Source organism: Callithrix jacchus, chromosome 7 (genome assembly GCF_049354715.1).
Source record: "Callithrix jacchus isolate 240 chromosome 7, calJac240_pri, whole genome shotgun sequence".
Taxonomy (NCBI): domain Eukaryota; kingdom Metazoa; phylum Chordata; class Mammalia; order Primates; family Cebidae; genus Callithrix; species Callithrix jacchus.
This window is the reverse complement of record NC_133508.1, coordinates 87,325,211-87,349,153: the sequence shown is the minus strand read 5'-3', so window position 1 is coordinate 87,349,153 and position 23,943 is coordinate 87,325,211. Positions and strand designations below refer to the sequence as shown.

Sequence of the window (23,943 nt, the reverse complement as noted above, 5' to 3'; positions counted from 1 at the left end):
GCCTAGGCAAGAGTAAGACAGCAGAATGAGTTCTTTGGTTAAATACTTCATCAAATGACACTGTTAGATGGCATATGCAGTGGTAATGGGATGGTTGATGGAAGAGTGATAACTACATTGTGGACACTACTAGAGAGGGAGAGGTTGCTTTACAGTTGGATGAAACTACGAATGTGTACAAAGTAAGAATCAGTTCTTGTCACATGTACTGTATGTATGCTGAAGAAGTGGGAGTAGTGATCACTATTTATCAATGACAAATATATATTACAAGAGAAGTTTTTCACTTAGTGATTATTTTTACAAGTGCTGAGTTAGATTTTAAAAGATGAGGCAGTATCAGTCCTGTTGACTAACTATACTTCAAAAGGACACCACCAGGAAAGTGAAAGTACAACCCACAGACAATTACTGTAAATCGTTTATTTAATAAGGGACTTATATCTGGATATATAAAGAAAGAACTCTTACAACTCAGTAACAAAAAAGATAAATTATCCCAGCAACAACTGGCAAAGAATTTGAAAAGGTGTTTCTCCAAGGATGATATGCAAGTGGCCAATAGCACATGGAAAGAAGCTCAACATTATTATTCACCAGACAAATGCAAATCAAAACCGTAATGACGTACCACTTTATACTTGCTACAATGTGTAGAATCAAAAAAAGTCATCAGGGGTCTGGCACAGTGGCTCACTCCTGTAATCCCAGCACTTTGGTAGGCCAAGGTGGGCAGATCACTTGAGGCTGGGATTTCTAGACCAGCTTGGCCAAAATGGCGAAACCCTGTCTCTACTTAATATACAAAAAACTTTGCTGGGTTGGTGGCATGCACATGTAGTCCCAGCTACTTGGGAGGCTGAGGCAGGAGAACCTGAGGCAGGCTTGAACCTGAGAAGCGGAGGTTGCAGGAAGTCAAGATCATACCACTATACTCCAACTGGGGAATGGAGCAAGATTCTGTCTCAAAAAAAAAAAAAAAAAAAAAGGCATCAGGTAGCAACAAATGTTGGCAAAGATGTGGAGAAATCTGAACCCTCACTGGCTGCCATTGGAAATGTAAAATGATGCAACAGCTTTGGAAAACAGTCTGGCAGTTCTTCAATTGATTAAATGTAGTTACCATGTAATCCAGCAATTCCACTCCTAGTTAAATGCTCAAGAGAAATGAAAACCTGTGTTCATGTACAAATTTGTACGTGACTGTTTATAGTATCATTACTCATAATAGCCAAAAGGTGGAGGCTGGGCGCAGTGGCTCATGCCTGTAATCCCAGCCCTTTGGGAGGTGGAAGCAGGAGGATTGCTTGCAGTCAGGAGTTTAAGACCAGCTTGGGCCACACAGAAAAACTCCCATTTCTACAAAAAAAATTGTAATTATTTAAAAACAATAAACAGTCTTCTTATTATTATTATTTTGACTGTCCTAAATTGTTTATTAGGTCTGAATTTTACAAACGTTACTTATATTAGTGGTAACAGTGGAGCTAGAGAGTATTGCGTCTTCTCGAAGCTGCCCAGCAAGAACCACCAATAGTGTGGTGGAACCTACGGCCCTTTCCAAGGCCATCACTCAGGCTGCATATGTCAGCCCACGCATCTCCCTGGGCTTGTGGACTAATTTGCAGGTCCATTAGTTATCAGGATTTCTTCTGATAGCTTTATGGAATGGATCAATGAGAATAACCTCAAAAATTTGTATGTGGAATCTTCACCAACCCAGTAAGAATACAGGACTCTTAGAGCCCCACAGTGCCACCCAGCTCACTCCTCTGCAATGGACTGAAGGCTTTGAGCAAACTTTAGCTGGTTAACACCATGATGGACAGGCTTGCCATAAGTTGCACCCTTAGGAACTGGGCGTTTTCAGCCACCATTGTGAACACTAATCCTATATATAATGTAACCTTGCTTGGCCTTATGGCCCAGGCAGCACACTTTATCTGGCCAGGGGGGGCGGGGAGCCCTGTGGAGAGCAGAGAGCTCATGGTACTGCCAGCAATGGACCCTCAGAAGAAAGCACATGACATCAGACTGCTTCTTTCTCCATAGTTCCTGGATGTACTTCTATGCACCCATCTTGGCTTACCTGATGGCTGCTGCCGGATGGAAACAAAAGAGCTGTACTATTATTGTTTTGTTTTGTTTTGTTTTTTAAGAGAGATTGGATCTCACTATGTTGTGCAGGCTGGTCTTGAACTCCTGGGCTCAAGAGATCCACCTACCTCAGCCTCCCAAAGTGCTGAGATTACACCAAAACAGCTTATAGATTCAGTGATATTCCTATTAAACTAGCCACTGTGCCCAGCCTAGAAATAATAAATAATTTTAAAATTGTTTTGGCCAGGCGCAGTGGCTCATGCCACCATGAGCTGGCCAAGACAGGCAAATTGCTTGAGCAGGCACTCAAGACCAGCCTGGGCAACATGGCGAAACCCTATCTCCACAAAAAATGGGATATGAAGCTAACCTTCAGTTCAAAACAGGAATCATTAAACTGGATGTAAACAACCTTCGTGAAATATCTCAAACAATATCAATTACCGTCTACTGTTTAAAAACTATCATTAGTGTTATTTAAATATTATGTTTCATTTTTATTATCTGAAAGTTATGATCTTAAAAATTTTCCTCAAATTTGTGGTTTGCATCTGGGTATCATGTACTCAGTATTAAAGGAATTAAAGTCAGCTTCTTTACCAATGAATTGTAGGGAACACAAGTTAAGATGAAAGAGTAGACTGGAAATACGCATGCAGATATTTTGCATTCACATTATTATGCAACATAATCTTAACTCTGATACTAAAAAGACTCAACTGATGCAGAAAAAAACATTGGCCAAAATCCAACATCTTTTCATGATAAACACCCTTTCACAATGAACTAGGAACAAAGGGAACCTTCTCAGCATAATAAAGCTCGTTTATGAAAAACCCACAGCCAGCACTGTAGTCAGTGGTGAACCTTCTAAGGCTTTTCTTCTAAGATCAGGAAAAAAGCAAGGATTCCATCTTCCACTACTGCCTTTTGACATAGTACTGTAACTTCTAGCCAGGGTAGGAAAAAGAAATAAAAGACATCCACATTTGAAAGGAAGAAGTAAAATGATCTCTGTTTGCAGATGACATGACCTTATATGTAGAAAACCCTAGAGATTCCATACCAGAAAAACTGAGCTTACAACAAAGTCAGCAAATTTGCAGGATATGAATTTAACACATACAAATCTGTTATGTCTCTGTACAGTAGTAGTAAAGAATCTGAAAGATATAAACAAACGGAAAAATTTCTCACCCAAAGGTAAGAAGAATCAGTATTGTTAAAATGGCCATACTGCCCAAAGCAGTTTATAGATTCAGTGCTATTCCTATTAAACTACCTTTGAGATTCTTCACAGAACTAGAAAAAACTTCTAAAATTCATATGGGAGCCAAGCATAGTGGCTCATATCTGTAATTCCAGCATTTTGGGAGGCTGAGGTGGGCAGATCACCTGAGGCAAGGAGTTTGAGACCAGCCTGACCAACATAGTGAAACCCTACTTCTATTAAAAATACAAAAATTAGCTGGGCATGGTAGTGGGCACCTGTAATCCTAGCTACTTGGGAGGCTGATGTAGAAGAATCACTTGAACCCAAGAAGTGGAGGTTATATACGGTGAGCCAAGATCTCACCACTGCACACCAGCCAGGGCAACAAAGCAAGACACCATCTCAAAAAAAAAAACATATATACAAAATCAAAAAAAGAGCCTGGATAGTTCTCAACTTCAGACTACACCACAGGGCTGCAATACCCAAAACAACATGGTACTGGTACAAAAACAGACACATAACCAATGGAACAGAATAGAAAACTCAGAAAGAAGACCACACACCTTCAACTATCTGATTTTTGACAAAGCTGACAAAAACAAGCAATGGGTTAAGGACTCTCTATTTAATAAATGGTGCTGGGATAACTGGCTTGCCATATGCAGAAAATTTAAACTGGACCCTTTCTTTACTCCATATGCAAAAAATAACTCAGGATAAATTAATGTCTTAAATGGAAAACCCAAAACTATTAAAAACCCTGGAAGACAACCTAGGCAGTACCATTAAGGACATAGGCACGGGCAAAAATTTCATGACAGAAACACCAAAAGCAATCAGAACAAAAGCAAAAATTGACAAATGGGATCTAATTAAACTAAATACCTTCTGCACAGCAAAAGACACTATCAGAAAACAGACAACCTGCAGAATGGAAGAAAATTTTTGCAAACTATGCATCTGACAAAGGTCTAATATCCAGCATTTATAAAGAATTTAAACAAATTTACAAATAATGAACAACCCCATTAAAAAGTGGAAAAGGGCATGAACAGACACTTTTCAAAAGAAGACATACAGCCAGCAATCATGTGAATAAAAATCTCAGCATCAGTGATCATTAGAGACATGCAAATCAAAACCACAATGAGATACCTTCTCACACCAGTCAGAATGGCTACTATTAAACATTTTTTTTTAAAGTCAAAAAAATAATAGATGCTGGCAAGGTTGCAGAGAAAAAGGAACCCTTATACACTCTTAGTGGGAGGGTAATTTAGTTCAACCATTGTGTGGCGATTTCCTCAGAGACCTACAGGCAGAAATACCATTCAACCCAGCAATCCCATTGTTGGGTATTTACCCAAAGGAATATAAATCATTCAGTTATATTGACCGGGCATGGTGGCTCACACCTGTAATCCAAGCACCTTGGAGGCCAAGGCGGGAGGACCACCTGAGGCTGGGAGTTCAAGGTAAATCATTCTGTTATAAAGGCACATGCACAATTATGTTCATTGCAACACTGTTCACAATAGGAAAGACATGAAATCAACCTAAAGTTGATTAAAGACATGAAAGTCTCCCCATCAATAAGAGACTTGGTAAAGAAAATGGGCTGTATATGCACCATGGAATACTATGCATCCATTAAAAAATGAGATAAACCACAGAATGGGAGAAAATATTTGCAAATCATATATCTGATAAGGGTTTAATATCCAGAATATATTAAATATATTAGGCAACTCCTCCAACTCAACAACAGGAAATTAAACAAAAAATGGGCAAAGAACTTGAATAGACATTTCTTCAAAGATATACAAATGACCAACAAGTGCATGGAAAGATGCTCAGTGTCAGTTGTCCTTGAGGAAATACAAATCTAAGCCACAAATGAGATGCCACTTCATACCTAGAAGGATGGCTGTAATTTTAAAAATGGAACATAAGAGTTTATGAGAATATAGACACAAATTTATAAGCATTGTACATTGCTGATTGAGATGTAAAATGGTAGCTGCTGTGGAAAACATTTTATTGATTACTCAAAAAGTTAAACATAGAGTAACTATATGACCCAGGAATTCCACTCCTGGCCATATACCCAAAAGAATTGAAAACAGGGACTCAAATAGATATTTGTGCCTGAAAGTTCATTGCATTATTATTCACAATAGCCAAAAAGTGGAAATAATCCAAGCATCTATCAACAGATTAATGGATATATCCATACACTGGTATATTATTTAGCCATAATAAAGGATTGAAGTAATGATAAATGCTACAACATAGATGAACCTTGAAAATATGCTAAGTAAAAGAAGCCAGACATAAAAGGAAAATGTATGATTCATCAATAGGCAAATATTTGAAAACAATTGAATAAGCAAATTTATAGAGACAAAAAGTAGATTTGAATTTGCCAGGAACTAAAGATGTGGGTAAATTGGGAAGTTACTGCTTAATGGGTACAGAGTTCCTTTTTGGGTGATGAAAAGTTAGGAAATAGATGGTGGTGACAGTTTCACAACATTATGAATGTACTTAATGCCACTAAATTGTATACTTAAAATAGTATATTACATATATTTTACAATAATAAAAAAGAAAGAACACAAATAATATATACAGTGTTCAATCCTTCTGAGTACAGAGAAGTGACAGGTTACAATGGGCTGGAAATTGGAAAAGTTGTTGATTCTTGGGCTCAGTATTTACTGGATACTACTGGGAACTGACATAGTGTGGAAAGGATTCAAGCTCTGCCTTCATGAACTTCAATCCTGAGCAGTTTGTTACAATTCCAAACTTATTTCACAGGGAAGTAAGGAGTCAGGTAAAGTATCTTAAAGAAAGGACTAAGCTTGTGTTGCATATCGCTAGGGCCAAGCACTTTGTTAGATACTTCCTTTAAATCATCTCTTCTAGTTTTTATGATAATCTTAAGTGATAGTTATTGCCCCCGTTTACTGAGGAGAGATGAAACTGAGGCTTATAGAGGTTAAGCAATTTGCCCAAGGTAATACAACTGTGTAAAGGCCAGAATACACACTTGTGTGCTTTTGATACATCATGATTCCTTGTAAAGCTGAGGTACAATTATATTAAAGATTTATGGGATAAACTAAATCAGTGCTCTTACCAAGATTAGGTAGGATTTGAGTGGACTGACCTGAAGAGCAGATCAGACATTCCCAGATTTGCAAATATATTCACTAGATTAGAATAAGAAAGTTTCACATAACTGTCTACTTCTACTTTCGTGTGTGGACTAATGCTCACTGTTAAAAAGATATATCCACATCCTTTGTTTGCATTTGTTGTTCTTAAAGTGCCTGCTGATAGATCAGTTTATCCATGTCTGACACCTCACAGTAGAAGTTAATTGTCATATCTGAAACTAATGTAAAGAGATTTGTGACTCAACATTGGCATTATAATTCAGCACACCTGTTCAGAGCCAGCCCTCCACATTTTTCCCTTTTGCCTGAGGTGAAGACTTCTTCATGGATTACAGTAACACTTTTTGACAAGCTTAGACTGGGTGGAGCTGCCATGTAATGACAGAACACAATTGATGATATCTCATTAATGCATTCTTTTTTGATTTGGGCTGTCACCATTTATTACTGTAAAAACATTCATCATTAAATAGCTGGTCCAACCTGTCCACTTTTTGTTTTCAGTAATGGTAATGCCTAAGAAAGTATATTTAATTTTCTAGTTATGAAATATTAGCTGGCTTTGGGGGTAATATATCTAGTGGTATTTTCTTTTATGTATCATTTTAAAAAGTAGCCGTCATAGTATTTTCCAAATAAAAATTAAAACCTACTTCTAAAGCCTTCTGAAGAGGCTATGTCATAAACCTGACAGGCACCTAGAAACATTTTTCTTCTTATGCATATCGCTCATGAATTTTTATTCCCCACAGGACCTTATATGGCCATGTTTGTGAGAATTTGGGAGCTGAAAGTGCACTTTCATGTGCATTGTACCTTTACCTTGTTTGCTACCAAACAAATTTGCTAACAAATGGAGGCACTCCTACTGGTTGTTTCTGGGGACATTAAAAAAATACTGTGAGTTCTCACCACAAAAAGCAATAAGTATGTGAGGTTATGCATATGTTGTTTAACTCAATTTAGCTATTCTGTAACATATATATAGTTCAGAACATCAGAGTCTACATTATGTATTCAATTTTTGTCTATTAAATGGATTATTATATAAAAACAGTATGAGTGCCAGTCTTGTTCTTTAAGGAATTTACCACCTAAAGTTGGAGAGCCAAGGCATATCCTTACAAAAAGTATACCTAGCAAAACTTTGTTATATGACCTAGAAGAATTCAGAAGGAACAATCTTAATAGGAAAGACGTTTTAAAAGAGGTACAGGTTTTGTTTTGGTTTGTTTGTTTTGTTTTGTCTTGTCGAGACAGGGTCTCACTCTGTTGCCCAGACTGGAGTGCATTGGCACAATCAGGGCTCACTGCAGCCTTAACCTCCCAAACCAAGCAATCCTCCTGCCTCCCTCCAAGTCGCTAGGACTGCAGGCATGCACCACCATGCCCGGCTAATTTTTTGTATTTTTAGTAGAGATGGGGTTTTGCCATGTTGCCCAGGCTGGTTCTGAACTCCTGGACTCCAGTGGTCTACCTGCCTCAGCCTCCCAAAGTTCTGGGATTACAGGAGTGAGCCACTGTGCACGGCCTAAGAGGTAAGATTTGATTTGGGTCTGGAAAGCACAGTGTAGTTCGCATGTACAGAGGTAAGAGGAGAGATCGTTGCAAGGTTAGGAAAATATGAGCAAAGGAATAGTGTAAAGATGTTGAAATCATGTTGGTCCAGTTTGCAGAAAGAAGACAATTTGTATAGAAAAAATAGCACAAAGAGAGATATTCAGTTGCCTTCCATTTGTATTTTTGACAAGTCACTTTTACCTCTCCAAACTACTTTACCCTGGTTTTCTGACTCTCATGGGGGATTCTGAGAATTATCTGGCATGTTTCTTCCAGTTACAGATTTGCCTTGACCCTGGTTTTTTCCAATTACCTATCATCCCAGGAAACGGGTACTTGCAATATCGTATGAAAAGCAGCAATGGCAATAAGTATGATACAGAAATGACACAAAGAAGACTTCTTGAGGAGTAAACATTTGAGTCTTAAAGGATAATATGTAGACATTTAGTAGGTAAACTACCATTTTTGGGTGATGAAAAAGGAAATAGATGGTGGTGACAGTTTCACAATATTATGAGTGTACAAAACCATTAATTTGTTTTCACCACTAAATCTACACATTTTTTAGGGACTTGCTACATATCCACATTGTGCTCAACACCAGGAGATATAAGGATGATACATTGCTTTACATGTTCAGTGACATGTAAACAAAGGATTGCATGTATTATGACATAAATTACATGATGGAAATACATGTAGGGTGTTAGATCTGCCTAGCAGAGTTAGGGCTTACCAGGGAATTTTTTTTAAAGCTGAGACAAAAAAATTTGCAACACTGTGGCAGATAGACTTGCAAGGAAGTATCTTCTAGAAGAAAGAAGAGTACTTTTTTAATTGATGGCTAGATTGGAGGAATACACTATCAGCCAGTAACACACATCATAATTAAATGAGGGCTACTTAGTTAAGCAGAAAGATTCTAATTTCAGATTAGATATTTCATTTTAACAATAGCCATATATACTTCTCATTTCCTATTATACTCTTCTTTGCAGAGTATTTTTAGCATAAACCATACCAAAATTTGTCAGAGGTTTTTCGTTTTACACCTTGATGTATGTAGCAAAGTACCCCGATCAAAAATTGTAGCTGACTAGTGAAAATTATTTTAATAGATTTGCTTTTGGAATTCTCAACTGCCCACTGTTGTTTCATTGAAGAAATTTGCTGCTTGTTTGCTAAAATACACGTCATAGCTTTGCACACCTTTGGGAACCTCAGTTACAGAGGCTTATTACCCTTAAGTTAAAAGTGTTCTACACTAAGGTACCCGATGGAGAACAACCAAAACGATTATTAATTGCTGATAAAAATACAAAGTGGTTCAGCCACTCTGATAAACAGTTTGACAGTTTCTCAGAAAGTTAAACATAAATTTAACTTATGACCCAGCAACCTACTTGGTATTACTCTAGAAAAATGAAAACTTAGGTTCACACAAAAACTTGTGCATGAGTGTTTATGGAAACTGTGTTCATAATTGCCAAAACTACAAACAACCCAAATGTCTTTTAGTATCCTTCAGTTGACTTTCAGTGGGTAGATAAATAAGCATACTGCTCAGAAATAAGAAGGAGCCAACTTTTTGATGCATACAGCAACTTGAATGTATCACAAAGGCATTATGCTTAGTAAAATCTATCAGTCTCTAAAAGTTATATACTGTACAATTCTATGATATTTTTGAAAAGGCAAAACTGTAGGGACAGAGAACTGATCAGCAGTTGCTAGAAAGTATTCAGGAAAATATAAAACTACAGAGAGATACCACAAAGGATATTTTTTGTGTGATGAAACTGTTTTCTATCCTGATTGTGGTGGTGGTTACATGAATATGTTAGAATTCATAGAACTGTATCTTAAAAATAATCAATTTTACTGTATGTTCATTTGAAAATAAAATTAAAAACAAGGAAAATTAACAGTCTATGGAATGGACTTTAAAATGGGTTTTAACAAATTTTATTGTTCTTTCATTTGTTTTAGTAACTTTTTGGATGCCTTTGATAATGGTAACAATTATAGACATAAGACTAGGCCATTTGCAAATTCTGCAAGACAAGTTTTATTATACCCATTTTATAGGAGAGGAAACTGTAACACAGAGCATTAAATAACTTTCCCAAGTCATATGCTAATTGGAAAAATATCTTACTTGACAGACTACAATTGGGATTGCACAATCTTTCCCAATATAGACTGCAGCCATTGATGTTCGAGTTCTCAAAATATAGTACAGTAATTACTAGCATCACTATCACCTCGGGAACTTGTTTAAAGGACATTCCTGGGCCTCTGACCTATTGTCAGTTTCTAATTTCCTCTTAAATAAAGTAAGGATAATAATAGTAACATGCACTGATACTAGTATGTAATAAGCACTATGTAAATAAAAATATCTATTATTGTTATTATTTTTAGTCCAGGCTGATCTGGAAGGACCTTTAGAATTTACTTAATCTAACTTACTCTATAGTTTAGGAAACTGAGACCTATATAAGTTATTTGCCCAAGATTACTTATAGAGTCAGGCGTTTTGTGTTATTTTTTTCTCCTTTTAGTGTTGTTTTCTCTTAATTCAAATTAAATAGTTCTCTTATAATGGGGCATCCAGTAGGTAAGGGCAGGGATTGGGGAAAAATATCTGCAAATGATTTTGAATTCTAGCATTTTGTTTTTAAATGGCATTTTTCTTTTAAAAAATTTGTCCGTGCACTTTTGTTAGAAAAATACCGCCTTAAATTCTCTTTTTCGTAAAGCTCTTACGTGCACATGAATGTATTTGATTATACCATTTTAGCAGTTGTAAAATATTTACCCTGAGGAAAAGATATACTAGAATAATGATATGTAAATACAAAGAATACAACCTCTGGAATCTGTTCACTGCATATATTCCAAGTGTAACTGAGACAAAGAGCATATACTTTGTAATCCTGAACTAGTTTATTCATGCAAAGCAGTACATAGAGTCAGCTTTGCAACTGATCCAAAGTGTTTTTGAAAATCTCTTGTCTGAAAAGGGAGTACACCTTCTATGCAGCTCTTTAATCCAAAGATCAATTTGAATGTATAGCTGTAGGTATCTAATTACTGTTTACTAGAAGATTGAACTACGGGATTTCACTTTGAAAGTCAGGACCAGCCGACCATGGAGAACAAACCTACATATTCTTGAGAGCCTTTTCGTGTTTGCTTCTCAGTCTTTTGTCAAGAAAGCAGCTGTCTAACATATACCTGCCTACTCATTCGCTCTTCACTTGGAGGGACTCTGATTACTCATTCACATGCTATCTCTTTAACCACTGAATACAGTTTAGTTGCTAAAATGCATGCCCTGTGTTTTGGTCCAAGAAAAATTCATTCAGTGTCTGCCATGTGACAAGCCCAGGCCAAGGTACACCACAGGGTAGCAAAGTTTCTACCTTTAGGGTACTTGCCACTTATCTCTAAAAATGAAACCTCAATACCTAAAGCAATTAGAGACCAGATTGGTTCAAAATGGAGGGATATAGTCCGTGAACAGGTGGAATGGAAGGAAGTTCAGAAGAATAAGAGATGAGGATAGGTTAGATGAATCTAAAGAGAAATAGGGTTTGAATTAGGCCCTAGGTAAATGGAAGAGTCCATGGCTCATGAGAACTAGCTGTAAGTTAGTGGTTAAGAGTTTGCAGTGCTATATTGCCTGAATTCAAATCCTGGCTCTTCCTCCTAGCAACTGTATAACCTTGAGAAAAATCACTTAATCTTTCTGTGCTTCAGTTACTTCAGTTAATAGCCACTTGATGGGACTGTTGTGAAGATTAAATCAGTTGATACATGTAAAGTGCTTAGACTGGTGCCTGACATCTAATAAATCATCAGGAAATACTATCTGCAATAATACTAATAATATGCACTAAGTTTGGAAGAATGATAAGAAGAATCATTTGGATTAAGAAAGAGCATTGCAAAAATTTGGATATGTGATACATCTTGGAAGTGTCGAATGGCTTGGGATATGTGGGAAAGAAGTAATTCAATAAATCAAGAAGTTGTTCATAGAAGTGAGGAAAGAGAAGGCTGAAAATGTGCATTAGGGCACATTTTTCTTGAAGGTATGTCTATGTTCTGCTGTAAAGCTTGAACCTTAAATTGTGGGCAGTTAAGTATTCATCGCTTCTTTTAAGCAGGAAATGAGCAAGATTAGATTTGCAATTTAGGAAACTAATTCAATAGGTATGACATTTGCTTACTCACCTTGTTCATGTCTTTATGATAATACCATCTTTTTAATGATTTCTGTTACTTTGTTTGTTTTTTAAACGACATTGCTTTTCCAAGTATGGTCCATTGAGCATACCTTTGGCTTCCAAGCTAGACCTACTGAATCAGAATCTCTGCAGGTGGGCCAGAGAATCTGTGCTTTTACAAGTTTCTTGTATAACAAATGATTTCTATGTGTCTTTAAATTTAAGAACTATTGGTTTAGTGGAAAGAACATAAGCTTTTGAAACAACCTGCACACAAAATCTGATTCTGTCCCTTATGAGATATATACCATGGGCAAGTTACATAGCCAGTTCAAGTCGTAGTTTCCCCATCTGTCAAGTAGAAATAATATCCAGTTGTGGTATTGTGGGAATGAAAAGAAACAGCATATGTAAAATAACTAACCCATTATAGGTCCTCCTATATATTGACTTCCTTTTCAAGCTTATATATCTATCTCGTACAACTAATGAGAGAAGGAAACTGTCTTACTCATCTTACCTCTATTTCTAATGCAGGGCCTGCATCTAGTAGGTGTGCAGTAACTATTTGATAAATGTGTAAGTGGATAAATGAATTTTATGGGGAAAAACTGGAAGTTAGGAGACTTATTAACAGGCTAATGCCATAATTTATGAGTAGGAGATGACAGAATCTAAACTGAGGCATTATTCTTGAAAAATGTACAGGTTCCATCCTAGGTTACTAGGTAAAGGTATACATTGTCTCTGGATTGGTTTAGCCTTAACATAAACTCTCACTAGTTACCCAATTTCCTCTCTGAAACGGCAGTCCATAGTTTGAAATTCTGCCGCTAAAGAAATTAGTAAGCCAGTCCTAAATCCAGCTTTTCAGCTGACTCCCACATACCACTTCTATCCAGATGAAAAAGAATCTTTTCTAAACATCTCCACCGGAAATTCCAGAGACTTACATTCTAGCAAAGCAAGACAATCTCAGTTAGGACTTGGAAGTTACTTGCTACTTGTGAATTCCTCTCTGTTTTTATAGTCCTATACCAACTATTTTGAAATTTCTGTGTTTAAAACTGTTGATTACTGGAATTTAAAAAATAACCAATTAGTCTGACATTATATCAAAGGCTCAATCTTTGATATAATAAGTAGTAACCTGAAAGAATGTCATGTCATATTTGCCATAATTCTAATTTCACTGTTTTTGAGCACCAGCAGATAATTAATGGTTTTACAGACAAATCCGTTTAGCAGATATGAACTTGCAATGCAGTTGTCTATGGAACCAAATGCTCATTTGATGTTTATTTTTTTTAAATCTGCCAAGCACCAGGCACTGCTTGGGAGTCAGAATAAAGAGATAAATATGACAAAGTCTCTTCAATTTGCTTAAGGTCTGAAGAGAAAAATAGACATATAAATAAGTGGTGACAACTCTGCAGAATAATACAAGGCTGGAGGTAAATATCATTCCTTAGCATCTTGCTCTTCTCTAAAGAGAGTCCATTGAGAATTAAATGAACTAAATCCATATTTGTTTTTCCTATACAATTCATTCAGCAAGTTGAAACAGATTATTCCTTACACACCCAGGAAGATCATTCCATAACAGTCTGCTACGCTAATTGAAGGACTGTATTTGCACTGTTTGGAAGGAAGAAAATATATAGGTGGAGAAATACAATAAGCACGTAGGTTCAAGATAAGTTAAATAACAGAAAGAGCAAAAAGAGCTGTAAATTAGGTATCACAAGGCCTGCATTCTAACAAGCTGTTTGACTCTGGGAAAATCACTTATGCTTTCTGAGTCTCAGTTTCCTCATCTCTGAATAGGGATTAAAGTCCCTTCCTGGCCAGCCTAATTGTTGTATCACATGAAAAGTGCTTTGTTAACTTTGAAATACAAGACTTTAAAGGATTTAAAGTCTTAGATAAAAATATAGGTAGGAGGATATTCATTAGTACTTAGTACATTTCTCCTTTGCAGATACTTACTTACTTAATGGTAGATTTGGTGAGATAAAGAAGGAAATGAGAACTTTTTGCAGAATAAAATCCACAGTGATAAATTAGGCCTAGGGCCAGGGAATTCTTTTTTTTGAAACGGTCTCACTCTGGTCGCCCAAACAGAAGTGCAATGGTGCGATCTGGTCTCACTACAACCTCTGCCTCCCAAGCTCAAACAGTTCTCCTGCCTTTCAGGTATTCTTAGCCTTGCAAGTATTAATTACTGGGATTGCAGGCATGTACCACCATGTCCGGTTAATTTTTGTATTTTTTTGGTAGACAGGGTTTCGCCATGTTGCCCAGACTGGTTTTGAACTCCTTGGCTCAAGTAATCCGCTCGTCTTGGCCTCCCAAAGTGCCGGGATTACAGGGGTGAACCACCATGCCTAGCCATTGAGAATTCATTTTTATCACATAGATGAGGCCTTGTAAATCATTGCTGATTTTTTTCTTCCAGTCTGGAAACACTTAGTACATTTCAGAGCAGAGTCCCACCATCTGTTTTCCATTTGATCCTCACAGTCTGGACTACCCTGAAGTAGAGCAAACCTATGGGCTTGCTCTGGGCCCTCATACAAAAAAACTACCTTCCTCCTCTATCTGCTCCCACTTCCTTCACTTAGAGTGTGATTACCTAAAGGCAGACTAGGCACTTATGGAATCAGCAGAGCAGATTTACCAAATCAATAGATAGACAGTAAAAATAAAAAGAGAAACCTTTTTGAAATGTGGTATTTCAGAAATCAAACTAGTCATTGTGAGAAAAATAAGAATGATGTCAGACTTCTGAAATGTATTTACAATTGAAGTGTTACTTTTCTTCTGAATTACATCTGGTGCATAATCTGTGCTTAAGACTTCTATGTTCTTATTTTTGGCCCTGGGACACTTATTAGAGCCCTGGCTCTGGGTAGTGAGGTACAAAAGTCAGTTAGGGACTAATGGAAGGATGCTTCAGAGACCTGAGGCTCATGTTCGTGTAATTATTCATGAACCATCCCCTACTTCCCCTCCTTTACCATTTCCATTTTACCTATAGAAAAATGATGCTATTTAGTGGCAGCTGACTTGCCCCAGGTCCTTCCTATACAGTCCTTAGGGGAAAGTCAACTATTTTCCCTAAAGTCACACATCTATTTATTACAAGGATGAAGATTAATATTATTGGGATTATTATTAGGATAATATTCATCAAATACATACCATAGTCCCAGATGCTATGTGATATATTTATTTCATTTTATTTCATTCATTAATCTAGTTAGCCGAGTTTTTAAATTAATTTTAGAGATAAAATTTATCAGTGTTGGAAGAGGTCAAGGAACTTGCCCAAGGACATAGAAATTAAGTGGCAGACCTAGAATTCAAACCAAGGCTGTCTGTATTTGAAGCCCATGACCTTTTCCCTGTACTGTTCAGCCACCAGGATGAAATGACGACTAGAATCCAAGTCATTTGGCTGAAGGTGAATGTCCTGATTCTAGTACACCATGAATCCCATACTACCAGGAACTTCTTTTGCTTTTTTGATATTTATTTATTTATTTATTGACATTCTCACTCCGTCACCCAGACTGGAATGCAGTGGCACAGTCATAACTCCCTGCAGCCTCAACTTCCCAGGCTCAAACAATCCTCCCACCTCAGCCTCCCAAGTAACTGGGACCTCAGGTGTGTGCCACCACACCTAGCTAATTTTTAAATTTTTTGTAGATATGGTATATCACTGTGTTGCCTAGGCTAGTCTGGAACTCCTGGGCTCAAAACGTCCTCCTGCCTCAACCTCCGAAAGTGCCAGGATTACAGGCATGAGACACTGTGCCTCTCCTGTACTTCTTTTGAGTGCCAATTTAACATATCTTGTTAAGCAATGCCCTCATCATTTATACTTTAAATGTGGAAAGATGAAAATATTTATCTCCCTCTTTCCATTACAGTCAGCTCTGTTGTTGTTTAGCCATCAAGTGTCAGTACTTCATTCTTTTTATGGTTGAATAATATTCTATTGTAATACCACATTTTGTTGTTTAGCCATTGGCTTAATAGCCATCAAGACAGCAGCTTGTATGGCCTCCCTCTGTAATTTTGATAATTTTTTAGGTGAAATTCACATAACAGAAAATTAACCATTTTAAAGTGTACAATTCAGGCTGGGCATGTTGCTCATGCTTATAATCCCAGCACTTTGGGAGACCAAGTTGGGTGGATCACCTGAGATCCAGGAGTTCAAGACCAGCTTGGCCAACATGGTGAAACCCCATCTCTACTAAAAATACAAAAAAATTAGCCAGATGTGGTGGCCCATGCCTATAATCCCAGTTACTTGGGAACTGAGGTAGGAGAATCACTAGAACCTGACAGGTAGAGGTTGCAGTGAGCTGAAATTATGCCACTGCACTTCAGCCTGAGTGACAAAATGAGACTCCATCTAAAATAAATACATAAAATAAAATAAAAATGAACTGTACAATTAAGGGGCATTTTGTATATTCACAACGTTGTACAATCATGGCATCTGTCTAGTTTATTGTGAACAATGATGCAATGAATGTTCACATATTAACAATCTGTTTGAGTTTCTGTTTTCATTTCTTTTGGGCATATTCCTAGAAGTGCAGTTGTTGGGTCATATGGTAATGCTATGTTTAACTTTTTGAGGAACCACCAAACTGTTTTCTAGAGAGGCTACACCATTTTACACTCCAACCAGCAATGTACAAGGGTTCCAGTTTCTGTACATCTTCACCAGTGCTTATTTTCCCTTTAAGAAACAAAAGTCATCCTGGTAGATATAAGGTGGTATCTTGTTTTGATAAGGTGGTTTTGATTTTCTTAATTAATGTAGAACATACTTTTTTTTTCTTTTTTTTTAATCGCATTTTAGGTTTTAGGGTACATGTGAAGAAAATGCAAGATTTTGCATAGGTATACACATGACAGTGTGATTTGCTGCCTTCCTCCGCATCACCTATGTCTGGCATTTCTCCCTGTGCTCTCTCTCCCCAATTCCCCACCCCCCGCTGTCCCTCCCCTATTTGCCCCAACAGACCCCAGTGTGTGATGCTCCCCTCCCTGTGTCGGTGTGTTCTCATTATTCAACACGCACCTATGAGTGGGAATATGTGGTGTTTGATTTTCTGTTCTTGTGTCAGTTTGCTGAGAATGTTGGTTTCCAGCTTCATCCATGTCCCTGCAAAGGACACGAAGTCATTGTTTTTTATAACTGCATAGTATTCCATGGTGTATATGTGCCACATTTTCCCTGTCCATTCTATAATTGATGGACATTTGGGTTGGTTCCAGGTCTTTGCTATTGTAAACAGTGCTGCAATGAACATTCATGTGCATGTGTCCTTATAGTAGAACGATTTATAATCCTTTGGATATATACCCAGTAATAGGATTGCTGGGTCAAATGGAATTTCTGTTTCTAGGTCCTTGAGGAATTGCCACACTGTCTTCCACAATGGTTGAACTAATTTACACTCCCACCAACAGTGAAAAAGTGTTCCTATTTCTCCACATCCTCTCCAGCATTTGTTGTCTCCAGACTTTTTAATGATCTCCATTCTAACTGGCATGAGATGGTATCTCAATGTAGTTTTGATTTGCTTTTCTCTGATGACCAGTGACGATGAGCATTTTTTCATATGTTTGTTGGCCTCATGTATGTCTTTTTTTGTAAAGTGTCTGTTCATATCCTTTGCCCACTTTTGAATGGGCTTGTTTGTTTTTTTCTTGTAAATCTGTTTTAGTTCTTTATAGATTCTGGATATCAGTCCTTTGTCGGATGGGTAGACTGCAAAAATTTTTCCCATTCTGTTGGTTGCCGATTCACTCTAATGACTGTTTCTTTTGCCGTGCAGAAGCTGTGGAGTTTGATTAGGTCCCATTTGTCTATTTTGGCTTTTGTTGCCAATGCTTTTGGTGTTTTAGTCATGGCATCCTTGCCTATGCCTATGTCCTGAATGGTTTTGCCTAGGTTTTCTTCTAGGGTTTTTATGGCAATAGGACTTATGTTTAAGTCTTTAATCCATCTGTACTTAATTTTAGTGTAAGGTGTCAGGAAGGGGTCCAGTTTCTGCTTTCTGCACATGGCTAACCACTTTTCCCAACACTGTTGATTAAACAGGGAATCCTTTCCCCATTGCTTGTTTTTGTCAGGTTTGTCAAAGATTAGATGGTTGTAGATATGTGGTGTTGCCTCCAAGGCCTCTGTTCTGTTCCATTGGTCCACATCTCTGTTTTGGTACCAGTACCATCCTGTTTTGATTACTGTAGCCTTGTAATATAGTTTGAAGTCTGGTAGTGTGATGTTCTTTTTGCTTAGAATTGACTTGGCTATGCAGGCTCTCTTTTGGTTCCATATGAAGTTTAAGGTGGCTTTTTCCAGTTCTGTGAAGAAGGTCATTGGTAGCTTGATGGCGATAGCATTGAATCTGTAAATTACTTTGGTCACCATGGCCTCATTTAATTTTCACGATATTGATTCTTCCTGACCATGAACATGGAATGTTCCTCCATCTGTGTGTCCTCTCTTATTTCATTGAGCAGTGGTTTGTAGTTCTCCTTGAAGAGGTCCTTTACATTCCTTGTTCCTTGTATTCTTAGGTATTTTATTCTCTTTGTAGCAATTGTGAATGGCAGTTTGTTCTTGATTTGGCTATCTTTAAGTCTATTACTGGTGTATAGGAATGCTTGTGATTTTTGCACATTGATTTTGTATCCTGAGACCTTGCTGAAGTTGCTTATCAGTTTCAGGAGATGATGGGGGTCTTATAAATATACAATCATGTTGTCTGCAAATAGACACAATTTGACTTCCTCTTTTCCTATTTGAATATTTCCTTTATTTCTTTTTCTCACCTGATTGCTCTGGCTGGAACTTCCAATACTATATTGAATAGGAGTGGTGAGAGAGGGGATCCTTGTCTAGTGCCAGATTTCAAAGGGAATACTTCCAGTTTTTGCCAATATTCAGTATGATATTGGCTATTGGTTTCTCATAAATAGTTTTTATTATTTTGAGATATGTTCCATCAATACCTAGTTTATTGTGGGTTTTTAGCATAAAAGGGTGTTGAATTTTGTCAAAGGCCTTCTCTGCATCAATTGAGATAATCATGTGGTTTTTGCTTTTGGTTCTGTTTATGCAATGAATTACATTTATAGACTTGCATATATTGAACCAGCCTTGCCTCCCTGGGATGAAGCCTACTTGATCATGGTGGATAAGCTTTTTGATGTGCTGCTGCAATCGGCTTGCCAGCATTTTATTGAAGATTTTTGCATTGATGTTCATCATGGATATTGGCCTGAAGTTCTCTTTTCTTGCTGAGTCTCTGCCGGATTTTAGTATCAGGATGATGTTGGTCTCATAAAATGAGTTGGGTAGGATTCCCTCTTTGCCGATTGATTTGAATAGTTTTAGAAGGAATGGTACCAGCTCCTGTTTGTATGTCTGGTAGAATTCAGCTGTGAACCCATCTGGACCTGGGCTTTTTTTGGATGGTAGGCTCTTAATTGCTGTCTCAACTTTAGTCCTTGTTACTGGTCTGTTGACTTCTTCCTGGTTTAGGCTTGAGAGGATGCAAGTTTATCAGTTTTTTCCAGTTTTACTATTTATGTGTATAGAGATGTTTGTAATAATCTCTGATGATGGTTTATATTTCTGTGGATTCTGTGGTGATATCCCCTCTATTGTTTTTTATTGCATCTATTTGATTCTTCTCTCTTTTCTTTTTTATTAATCTGGCTAGTGGTCTATTTTGTTGATCTTTTTGAAAAACCAGCTCCTGGATTTATTGATTTTTTTGAAGCATTTTTTTTAATGTCTCTATGTCCTTCAGTTCTGTTCTGATCTTAGTTATTTCTTGTCTTCTGCTAGGTTTTGAGTTTTTTTGATCTTGCTCCGCTAGCTCTTTCAATTTTGATGATAGGGTGTCGATTTTAGATCTTTCCTTGCTTCCCATGTGGGCATTTATTGCTATATATTTTCCTCTAGACACTGCTTTAAATGTGTCCCAGATATTGTGGTATGTTGTGTCTTCATTATCGTTGGTTTCGAAGAACATCTTTATTTCTGCCTTCATTTCATTGTTTATCCAGTCTACATTCAAGAGCCAGTTGTTCAGTTTCCATGAAGATGTGCGGTTCTGAGTTAGTTTCTGAATTCTGAGTTCTAACTTGATTGCACTGTGGTCTGAGAGACTGTTCGTTATGATTTCTGTTCTTTTGCATTTGCTGAGGAGTGCTTTACTTCCAATTATGTGGTCAATTTTAGAGTAGGTGTGATGTGGTGCTGAGAAGAATGTATATTCTGTGGATTTGGGGTGGCGAGTTCTGTAAATGTCTATTAGGTTTTCTTGGTCCAGGTTGAGTTCAAGTCCTGAATACGCTTGTTAATTTTCTATCTTGTTGATCTGTCTAATATTGACAGTGGGGTGTTAAAGTCTCCCACTATTATTGTATGGGAGTCTAAGTCTCTTTGTAAGTCATTAAGAACTTGCTTTATGTATCTGGCTGCTCCTGTATTGGGTGCGTATATATTTAAGATCGTTAGTTCTTCCTGTCGTATTGCTCCTTTTACCATTATGTAATGTCCTTCTTTGTCTCTTTTGATCTTTGTTGGTTTAAAGTCTATTTTATCAGAGACGAGAATTGCAACTCCTGCTTTTTTTTTGCTCTCCATTTGCTTGGTAAATCTTCCTCCATCCCTTTATTTTGAACCTTCGTGTCTCCTTGCATGTAAGATGGGTTTCCTGGATACAGTACACTGATGGGTTTTGGCTTTTTATCCAGTTTGCCAGTCTTTGTCTTTTGATTGGGGCATTTAGCCCATTTACATTTAGGGTTAATATTGTTATGTGTGAATCTGATCCTTCCATTTTGATGCTAGCTGGCTGTTTTGCCCATTAGTTGATGCAGTTTCTTCATTGTGTTGATGCACTTTACCATTTGGTATGTTTTTGGAGTGGCTGGTACTGGTTGTTCCTTGCTATGTTTAGTGCCTCTTTCAGGAACTCTTGCAAAGCAGGCCTGGTGGTGACGAAATCTCTGAGTAATTGCTTATTTGCAAAGGATTTTATTTCTCCTTCATTTATGAAGCTTAGTTTGGCTGGATATGAAATTCTGGGTTGAAAGTTCTTTTCTTTAAGGATGTTGAATATTGACCCCTACTCTCTTCTGGTTTGTAGGGTTTCTGCTGAGAGATCTGCTGTGAGTCTGATGGGCTTCCCTTTGTGGGTAACTGGACCTTTCTCTCTGGCTGCCCATAGCATTTTCTCCTTCATTTTAACCCTGGTGAATCTGACGATTATGTGCCTTGGGGTTGCCCTTTGTGAGGAATATCTTAATGATGTTCACTGTATTTTTTGGACTTGAATATTGGCCCGCTTTACTAGGTTGAGCAAGTTTTCCTGGATAATATCCTGAAGAGCATTTTCCAGCTTGGATTCATTCTCTCCGTCACATTCAGGTACACCTATCAAACATAGATTAGGTCTTTTCACCTAGTACCATATTTCTTGGAGACTTTGTTCATTCCTTTTTACCCTTTTTTTCTCTAATCTTGGCTTCTCGTTTTATTTCATTGAGTTGATCTTCGACCTCTGATATCCTTTCTTCTGCATGGTCAATTCAGCTGTTGAAACTTGTGTATGCTTTGTGAAGTTCTCATGTTGTGTTTTTCAGCTCCATCAATTCACTTATATTCCTCTCTAAGCTGTTTATTCTCATTAGCACTTCGTCAAATCTTTTTTCAGGTTCTTAGTTTCTTTGCCTTGGGTTAGAACATGTTCTTTTAGCTCAGAGAAGTTTCTTTTTACCCACCTTCTGAAGCCTGTTTCTATCAATTTATCACACTCATTCTCCCTCCAGCTTTGTTTCCTTGCTGGTGAAGAGTTGTGATCCCTTATAGGAGGAGAGGTGTTCTGATTTTGGGTGTTTTCATCCTTTTTCCACTGGTTTCTTCCCATCTCTGTGGATTTATCCACCTGTCATCTTCATAATTGTTGACTTTCAGATTGGGTCTCTGAGTGGACGTCCAGTTTGTTGATGATGAAGTTATTTCTTTCTGTTTCTTAGTTTTCCTTCTAAGAGTCAGGCACCTCTGCTGTAGGACTGCTGAGGTCCACTCCAGGCCCTGCTTGCCTGGGGATCACCTGCAGTAGCTGCAGGACAGTAAGGGTTGCTGTCAGTTTCTTCTGCTGCTGTCTTTGTCCCAGAAGGATACCCGCCAGATGTCAGTCTGAGCTCTCCTTTATGTGGTGACTCTTTGGATATACAAGGGTCAGGGAGCTGCTTGAGGTGACAGTCTGTCCTTCATAGGAGCTCAAGTGCTGATCTGTGAGCACTGTTGTTCATTCAGAGCTGCAGGCAGGTACATTTAACTGTGCTGCAGTAGAACTCATAAACACTTTTTTTCCCCCCCAGGTGCTCTGTCACAGGAAGTTAGGGCTTTATTCTTAAGTTTCTGTTGTGCTGCTGCCTTTTTTCCAGGCTGCTCTGCCCAGCGAGGAGGCAGCCTAGTCACAGTCTGCCTGCAGAGGCTTTGCTGAGCTGCTGTGGGCTCCACCCAGCTGCCATGTGAACTTCCCTGTAGTCCTGTTTATACAGGTATAGTTAGAACTGCCTCGGCAGTGGCGGCCCACCTCTGTAATGGCAAGCTCTCTCTGTAATGGCGGGCTGCCTTGGCAATGGCAGACTACCTATATAGTGGTGGACTGCCTCTGTAATGGCAGACGCCCCTTCCCCACAGAGCTGGACCATCCCGGGTTCAGCTGTGCTTTCTGTGAAACTCTCAATCCAGAGCATTTCAGATTGCTGGTTTTTTGGGGGGCAGGACCAGCTGAGGCTGATCACCTGGCTCCCTGCCCTGAGGCAGGCTCCTTTTTTTTTTTTTCAATTGAATGGGCAACTCTGTCTCCCAGGTGTTCCAGTTGCCTGTTGAAAAGGTGCTGGGATCTGTGCGATTTCCCATGCAATGTCCCACTGCACTGGCTCAAACAGCCGTGCTGAGATTTGTAGCACTCTTTTGCCTGGGAATCTCCTGGCCTGGCTCCCTGCTTTAGTCCCCTTTTTTTATCAGTTGAATGGGTGACTCTGTCTCCCAGGAGCTCCAATTGCCAGCTAAAACAGTGCCCATACCCATGTATTTTGTGCAGAAACCCGCCGTGCTGGCGACCCTTGGGGCTCCTCCACCTGGGAATCTCCTGGTCTGTGGGCAATAAAAATCCATCTGGAAATGTGGCATCCACTCACCCTCTAAGCTTTCGCTGGGAGCTGCAGTCATGAGCTGCTCCTAATCGGCCAACTTGGAGCCATCCAGAACATATTTTTATGTCCTTCTTAGCCATTAATATAATATATCTTCTTCGGAGAGATGTCTAATTCTGACACTTTGAAAATATCTGATAGTATGTAATATCTTGTTTTGTAAGCAAGATTATCAGAATGTCCTATGGCCTGAGAAATTTTCAAAAATAAGATTTGAAATATCTGAACTTTATTTCTATCCTTATTAGACCATAACATTTTTTTTTTTTTTTTTGAGATGGAGTTTCACTCTTGTTACCCAGGCTGGAGTGCAATGGCGCGATCTCGGCTCACCGCAACCTCCACCTCCTGGGTTCAGGCAATTCTC

The 23,943-nt window shown here is 38.2% G+C and overlaps 1 protein-coding gene and 1 pseudogene across 10 annotated transcripts in view; one reads left to right on the top strand and one right to left on the bottom strand.

Annotated features, from left to right (window-relative positions):
• Positions 1 to 23,943, top strand: part of FAF1 (Fas associated factor 1) — a 569,750-nt gene that overhangs the window by 483,904 nt on the left and 61,903 nt on the right. The window lies entirely within an intron of this gene.
• LOC100401016 (large ribosomal subunit protein eL15 pseudogene) lies at positions 1,488 to 2,079 on the bottom strand (annotated as a pseudogene).